This window comes from Hibiscus syriacus, unplaced genomic scaffold, assembly GCF_006381635.1.
Source record: "Hibiscus syriacus cultivar Baekdansim isolate YM2019G1 unplaced genomic scaffold, ASM638163v2 tig00111758_pilon, whole genome shotgun sequence".
Classification (NCBI taxonomy): Eukaryota; Viridiplantae; Streptophyta; class Magnoliopsida; order Malvales; family Malvaceae; genus Hibiscus; species Hibiscus syriacus.
Genome location: NW_024063170.1, coordinates 460,466 through 469,484, shown reverse-complemented (window position 1 = coordinate 469,484; position 9,019 = coordinate 460,466). Strand labels below are relative to the sequence as shown.

The 9,019-nt window shown below is 32.0% G+C and overlaps 1 pseudogene; it reads left to right on the top strand.

The window, feature by feature from the left end:
- The first annotated feature begins 346 nt into the window (after positions 1-346).
- On the top strand, positions 347-3,394 carry LOC120169327 (annotated as a pseudogene).
- Positions 3,395-9,019: the final 5,625 nt, after the last annotated feature.

Here is a 9,019-nt window from a genome sequence, read left to right as displayed (position 1 = left end):
AGGGTCATATTTAGGGCCTTTTCACTTAAGTTATTGATTGTGTAAGAGCTCATATAGGATCATATAGATGCATTGAGGAGCATATAGTTGCATGTGGTGGAAATATATTTTGATGTGCATTTTATTTTGTGAACGGTGATGTGTTATGGGGAAGGTGTTTTGTCAGATGATGTGCATGATCTGGAAGCAAGGATAAGCGAGGAGAATTGTTGTGACATGCTGAGAATGCTGAGTAGAATGCAAATGCCAACTCATATGTCATTTTAGAAGCGAAAAAAAGATAAAATAATATATTTTTAAGAGCCAACTGTCACTGTCTTCACGTGCCTTTAGCCGCCATACACCTATGAGGGAACATCTGCCACCTGGATCGGTTGATATTTTCGGCACGTATGTGCAGCTGCAAGCCTCCCAGAATGGATCACGCCCAACTGCCCAGGAGGGGACCATTGCCAGCTCTATTGCACCCCCTCACATGAAGTAAACCAACTCAGGGTATCCTAAGAATTTTAACACAAATTCTTAGGTTTATTCCCCACTATAAATAGGAGAGGAAGCCACCATACTTGGAGACTCTTTTACACACCGTTGAACTTAAAATTCAAAAGAGAAAAGTTATCTCCTTTCTCTTGTCAATCATTTTTGCCGTGGCATTCCTCCATTAACAAGCTAGAGGGAGTGGCGAGCTAAGCATCCGAGAGGAGCTAGCGAGCTAGGGAAGTTCGTGGTGGCTGAGGGGAGCTCAGGCAGTGCACGTCAAAGGATTTTCCTCCATCCCTTTATTGTTTGCTTTTATTTGTCTTTTAGTTGGGTTGTATGGAACGAATTAATTTTATTCCTTGTTGCTTGGAATATTCGAACCCCACCATAAACTAGTATTGTTTGGTGGGAGTTCATTATGGATACTTAAGTTCTATTTTAATGGATGGTTATTTTTGTATTGTTGTTATTTGTTTTCCTTATTATGCTTAATGTCTTAAGGTTGTAGGAGTTATGATAGTAGTCATTTCCTTAGGAGAATGCTTAGTGTTCGAGAGAATAACTAAGTAACATATCTTTAGTGTTTGAGAGAAACTAGGGAGGATCCACATAAGCAAGGGGTTCTAGATAGTAACTAGGCCTAATCTAACCTTAGATATAAGGCTAGGATTTCAATCAACTAAAAGGAGTATTGCTCGGTCAAGAGGTTAGATGCTAGTGCTAATGCTGAATGGTATTACCGTGGCATAATATGTTGATCTGAACCAATAGGATTATGCATTTGCTAATGTCGAGAGGTATTGCCAAGGCATCTTTAACCTGTCAAGTCCCTTAACTAAAGATAGCATAGGGCACCTTTAGTAATCTCTGTCAGGCAAGTAAGGCATAGAAGTAAGACCAACCTAAGAAATTAGACTTAAGTTTCCTAAGCGACTCCTATCATTCATTCCTATAGTAGCTTGTTGTGTGAGGAGTCTAGAGTCATTTTAATCAAATCATGTGTTTAAATTTCATTTTGCCTTTACATTTTCAATTGATTTCACTACACTCAATTTAATTTTTCCAATACATTTCTATCCATTTTGCCACAACATCCCCATTTGTTGCCACATTACATTACACCATCATTCCATTCCCACCAACATCCATTTCATTTTGCCACAACATTCTTATTTGTACATACCAACTCTAACTATACTTAGGTAAAACATATAATTGCTTTGATTGAACTTATAAATTTCCTCCAATCCCTATGGAGACAATACTCACTCATCACTATATTACTTGTTTGAATGTGTATACTTGCACATATTTTGCGACCATATTTAGTAGTCACAAATCGCGGACACTAGTCTAGCCAAAATAAAATGGTCCTAGTTTACTATTACAAACCATTTAGAATAAAATTGATAACATAAATATTCATACCATTATTAGTCAAAAGTAACATCGAAGATGTATTACTTACACTGTTAATAGATTATCTCCAAAAAGATGCTCGTGAGGCTTCTCACTGCATGTCTATATCTCGATCAAAACCTACACATGAAAATCATCACGTGCTAAGTATAACTTAGTGATACAGTAGCAAGTTAAGGTGAGATAACATATAAAATTATCATAAATACTTAAACCATAAAAAATGAATAATTAATTAAAACATTAAACATTCAAATCAACTTATTCAAGTCCAGTACTTCACCGTAACCTGAAAATCAACTTGTTTCATATTCTTATAAAAATCATGAGAAATAATAATAATAAGGGTAAACTACTCCAAATATCACTAACCTTTAGGCGCTGGCTCAAAAATGTCACTGATGTTTCAATTTTTCCAATTTAAGCACTGAAGTTTATGTTTTACTCCAATTAAGCCACCCCATGATTAATCCGTTAACGGGACGCTGATATGGCATGAACGGGACGTGATGGTAATGACGTGGATATCTTCACAAAATGACGTCATTTCAGCACAACTATTTTGATGCTCAATAATGACAAAATGACATCGTTTTGCTTCAAAAAATTATTAAAATAATATGTAACTATATAGATTTGAACCCCAAAACCCCTTAAAATTAAAATTAATGCTTAACCATTGAACTACCTTATATTGTTTTTGTTATATTTTTTTATAAAAGTTTAAAAATTTTAAAACTCCAATTAACGATACTTGAATCTCAAATAAAATTATTGCTTAACCCCCGGCATCGATATCTAGTACCATTTATCTCCATCTACATTCTCTTATTTTCATCACCATATTCTCGAAGTTGTTGCTTTTAGTAAATTCAAGAACACATCCTGCAGATGTACAAGTTCTCAAAGATCTGAAAAATGGTGTGGACCCTCCTTTCATTGCTCCGAATCTTGTTTGAGCTCCTAGGATTTCTCCATTACCCCATACGACAACATCTTTACTGACAACTTCACTTATGGCCTCAGGTGTGATACATTTGTCTCTGTTTTGCTTTGAGTTCCTGATTCGTTCTCCAATTTAACTCGCTTGGGTCGATTAGGTCTCTTTGGGAACTTAGTCACTGGTGAAATACCCGCCGTTCTTGGCTCACTCCCTCACCTTCAAGAACTCTACCTTGACAACAACCATCTCCATGGACCAATTCCTTCAAGCTTTAACAACCTAACACGCTTGAAACGACTCGAAATCCAATGGGACTACGTTTTCGTTGAGTTTCCTGATCTGGGTTCACTCATAAAGCTTTACTTTCTCGACGCTAGCGATAACAACGTATCCGGACAAGTCCCATCAACGTTGCCAGTATCTCTCGTCGAGCTCTCTATGAAGAACAATATCCCAGACAACATCAACAAGATTAGGTTCTTACAAGTTCTAGATCTCAGTCACAACATGTTATACGGTGCAATATCATCAGTTTTTTTCAAGTATCGTTAATTGGAATTTTAGATTTTTATAACTTTTATAGAAAAAATAACAAAGAAATATAAGGTAGCTCAATGGTTAAGTACTATGTTTAATATCCAAGGGTTTAGGATTCAAATTCATCTACTTGCATATTATTTTAATAATTTTTTCAAGCAAAATGACATCATATTGTCTTTATTGAACATCAAAATAGTTATGTTGAAAAGACGTAATTTTGGTAAGGCATCCACATCATCACCATCACGGCCCGTCCATGCCATTTCAGCGTCTCGTTAACGGATTAATGGCAGGGTGGCTTAATTGGAGTAAAACATAAATGTCAGTGCTTAAATTGGCAAAATTAAAATGTCAGTGACGTTTTCGAGCCAACACGTAAAGGTTAGTGATATTTGGAGTAGTTTACCCTAAAATAATATCATATAGCATAAACATATCGTATTTCCTGCAAACTTAACATGTTCATAACTTTCATATTTCAATTTTCATACCCCAAAGTATATTTAAGAGAATATAAGGTACGTGAGTAGAACATAAGGTGCGCATTAGGCACATCATGGTGCCAATCATAAATGATCATAAAATGCACTCCAAGTGCAAATCATAACATGAGCACCAACTGTGCAATACGTAATGTACACAAGTGTATCATAACTTAACTTGAAATTATTCAACTTAATGGCATGTCAAATGTACCTACGGCTCTCAATGCAGTATACAATGGGCTTATAAATCATAATATAATCTTTTAATAATTAACATCTTAAAATCGTAAACCTTTAATATTCATCATTATAAAAATTATACTTGGGTAGTTCATACCCTAAATCGTTCATAAAAATTGATGAAAATATTATGGAAATAGTCCATAATTAAAAATTATAAATCATACTTGAAAAAAAAAATATGAGATTGACTTATCGCAAGTCGTCATCGATCATAATAATTAAATAAACAAAATGAACTCACCTTTGCCTCACTACCGAGCTTTTATAATACTCCTTACTCTTGTGCTTTGTTCTTTCCTTTCGGATCGCTCGATTCGCTAAGTTTATTGTAATCTGAAAATGTCATATAATAATATAAAATATTCAAACTATATGTTAGTATCAAACTAACATAATCTAAGCTTAATAATATAAAAATATATAAAAAATAAATAAAATCAATACTTAAATTGATATAAAAGTAACTCGTACTTCCATCATAATTCTAACCTTCTCAAACATACTCTTTAAATTCCATAAATATTTATTTCTATCCATTAACCCCTCAACGTTTTCTAATTACATAATCAATCTACTAATTATGAACTCTTTCTAAAATTCACCTTAATTTTCCATTAAATTCATAATGATCCTTCTCCATTATGTTCATTGCACTTTAATTACTAAAATTTCCAGCACCTTAATAAAATTCTCAATTCAATACTTTAAGATTCAAAAACTTGCAATTTCATCCCAAAGTTTCTTAGACTTTTCGAATTCAACTATTCTTCTTTACAAAATGGTAATTTTATCCCAACTCAACATTCAAACTCAAAAATCAGCGTATAAATAAAATTTTCAGCATTGTAAGATTTTACCCAAATGATACTTTCACATTTAATAAGCTTGCAACTAGGTCCCTAAAATGTCAGACCTTTCGAATTCCACCTTGTCATTTACCAAAATTTGCAATTTGTTTCCAAACAACTTTTCAACTTAAAATTATAGCATTGCATAATTAAAATTCATCATTAAACACCCCAATTATCACATTCTACTATAATGTCCCACAATTCACAAAACTTGTAAATTAATCCTTTTTATATTTTAAGCTTCCAAATTGATCCAAATTCTCCAAATTACATAGAACACTTCTAATATCAATTCTAGACCATAGAAAATTTTTCAATATTTTCCTCAATTTATTCCCCTATGGTAGAACCTACCAAGATACCTAGCGCTTGGTTTCTATTTAATTTCAAACATGAATTCAACTTCTTTGCATCAAATTCATGTTAATCTAATAATCACAACATCAAATTACATCACACATGCCTTAGAATTAATCTTCAAAATCAAAAACATAAAAATCTTTCATCAATCCTTCAAAATCCATAAACCCTAATTTCCAATCTCATGAAATATGCATGTTCATTATGTAATATTTATACCAAATGATAGAGAATCTCATGTTTATTAATTTTCTATCTAATGGTTTAATCCAAAAATCAAGTCTATAGCATCAAAAATAAAAAATGAAATATATACCTTGTAGCAATGGTGATTTCGGCCTAAGGTTGATGAAGCACTGAAAATGTGTGATTTTTCTTGATTATTCTAGTATTATAATCCTTAACACATGGCTTATTAATAATATAATTGAATTTAAAATTCAATTAATGAGAAATCCCAAAATTGCCATTAATGAAACTTAATATTTACAATATGACATTGCAATATCTTCCATTAAAATATTCTTTAGTCAAAGATGAATCAACTTGGTTTTGACTTTCTACTTTGTCCATGCAATTTTTTAAAATTGCATTTTAGTTACTAAAATTTTCATTGTTCAACCAAATCTGGAAAATTACACTGCTCTGTGCTAAAATTCTGTTATCTAGAATATGGAAATAATATTTCCAACACTTATCTAGAATCATTCAAATTTTTGTAAAATTCTGATTCGATCCGACTATCCGATTTCTATACCGAACTTTATTACTTTATAGCTTTTAACACAAATTTCGTGCCGAAAATCTATTTACCACGGAAATTCTTGTTTTAGGCTAAACTGTTCGTTTATGGGCTAAAATATATAATTTTTTATAATTACATTTTTTATCCCTAAACTTTTAAAAGTTTATACTTTAGCCACCAAACATTCAAAACTTATATTTTTAGTCCCTAGCCAAAATTTGGGGTATTACAATAAAAATCACACCTTTAAGCTGATGTTGGGATGAATGGTCACCTGTTTGCAGAGATCTTCACACTTGAAATTGTCGATAACATCTTCAGCATCGTAAAAGATATCTCTGAACTTTCACATACAGAGGCGCAACTTCTCATTGTGGTGTTGTTTTCGCTCGGCATCCAAGAGCACAACATTAGTTCTACTGATAGACCCCTCCGGCTTTTTTAATTCGATTTTGACATCAATAACCAAGGACACTTCTTCAGAATGATCATTTTCCGCAGAACATTTTCTGCAATAGTCAACAGAAACGTTTCCGCCATGATTGAACACTACGAGCAATGAAAGAAGAAAGGAAATGAAGCTTTCAGAAATGATTTTTTTCTGTTATAGTTGACTTCTATTCTTCATACACGTATTAGACTTTTCTCATATTTGTTTATTCCCCAAACAATTCAATTCTTAATCATTAAATCCTGCTGAAACAACTTAATGCTTTGCTTGTTTCAGCAGAAAGTTGGAAGGAAAATTATTTTAATGTGTGCTTGGTATAATGAAAAATGGAAAGTAAAATGAAAAGTTTAGGTATTAAAATTAATTAAAAGTGATGATTTAGGTACTAAATTCTGAATTTACCCTAAAATATATGAAATCATAGAAAACAACTTCATCATATTTCCTACTCCAGTGAACTACGGCTACCCTATCACTGCCCGGTGCCCACTTCGTCAGTTTAATCATTTTGGAATATTTTTGAAAAATATAACTTTCTCCCCAGTTCGGTCGCGTACGTTTTGATTTTTTTTCTCTTTCTTTTTCCAATTTTTTGACAAATTTTTACGAAAAACACTCCCCAAATGCGATTTTATTGACATTTTTCTTGTTACAAGATTTTTTTTAATTTGCAATTTTCTTTAGCTAGTTTGATTGATCTGGTCTGATTATGGATTCGCAAGATTCATCGTCATCGTCGACTCCGAATCGATATAGTGCCACCAGCGAAGACGAAGGAATCATCTCCCTCGCTTCTACTATTGCTAAAGATGGCGCTCTTTACTTCCAGTCTAGAAAGTTCGTCGAGTGCGTTGATATCTTGGCTCAGCTTAAGCCGAAGAAAGAAGACGATCCCAAAGTACGCTATTTCAAAATTTTACGCATTTGGGTTAGTTTAATTAATGGATGCGATTTCCTCTGAATGGTTTCGTTAATGAATGTATTCGCTCTCTTTTTATTTATTTATTTTAAATTGGAACTTAAAGTTTATTTCTAGTGTTTTCTTGTGGATATTTTTTTCTGGCTCGCTACTATTTGATTATTAACTAATTTTGAACTCAAAATTTCTTAAAACAATCAACTTATTCAGATTTAAGAGAATGTGCTAACTACCTATAGCTTCACCGCAATGAATGACATCTAGTATGGTTTCACCCTTTCTGTGGTGCACTTTTAAGTTTTTTTTTTTGACAAATTGATGATTCAACAGGTTCTTCATAATATTGCAATAGCGGAGTTTCTTACATGGTTGCTCATATTCTAATGTTAGAGTATGTCCAAAGACCAGTCATATAATTATTATATTGATATATTTTCTTTACCTTATTTATTTAATAAATGTATTATCGTTATTTTCTTTTTTTATATTTCTATGTATTAAATAAACTAAAAGATAATAATGTTCATACAATAATATGATTATTGTTAAAAGATCCTTAGTTAAGTATTATTATGGGCATGGAAAATAATCATACGCTTTAGACTAACATGTTATTAATTGATGACAATGAGTTGTCATTGACATAGAGATGTCAGAATTGATGCATGAATATGTTGTTACATAACTTTGAGCATATGTCTTGGATTATTACGTGTCGGTCACGATACTGCTCATGATGACAATCATATGTATGATCCTTAAACTTGAGATTATTCATATCTCAACATATATTGTTGTATGTTTTGATACAGTTAAACGTACTCCGTAACTGGTTGTACTATAAAGACTGACATTGAAAAACATATCACAACATATGTAGTGGGGTGTGAATAATCGAGATAGGATTTGTCCTTCCTGCATAATAGGAAATATATCACATGCCACTTGATTGAGTGAGACTAGAAATGCATGGTCATGCTCGAATAAGTTGATATGAGATATCACAAATTATTCATTTATTATAGTCTACTCTAGATATCAAGAAATAATATATGTTCTATACAAGTGTGATTATTCCAATACTTGTGCCTATTCTAGATAAAAAAGGAAAAAAGGATTTAATACATTAAAAGAGTTAGTCACGAACATATTATGTTGAATCATGACTTTCTGTAACTTAGGAAACAATGATATATTGCTAGATGTCACTCATTTTTTGTAATATTAAAATAGTTCTAATTATTACTACTAACGTTACATGAACCTATAGGGTCACACCCAATGGTTGAAAAGTGCAATTTATAAATGTGTTACTTATGCACAATTTTATTGTACATAAATAAAATGTGTTGTTAATATTAATATATATATATGATATATATATATGCGTGTAATTTTAATTACACATTAAAAATACCAAATTTAATTAAAAGAATATAATTAGGGTAATTACATTCCATATTAAATTCGAATTAAAACCCTAATAGCTAGGACGACGCATATAAAAGGGAGATGTTAGTCTAGCAACCATTTTTTATTCCTTTTTTTTAGAAATTTTGAAATTGCTCTCAACGGTTTTTCAA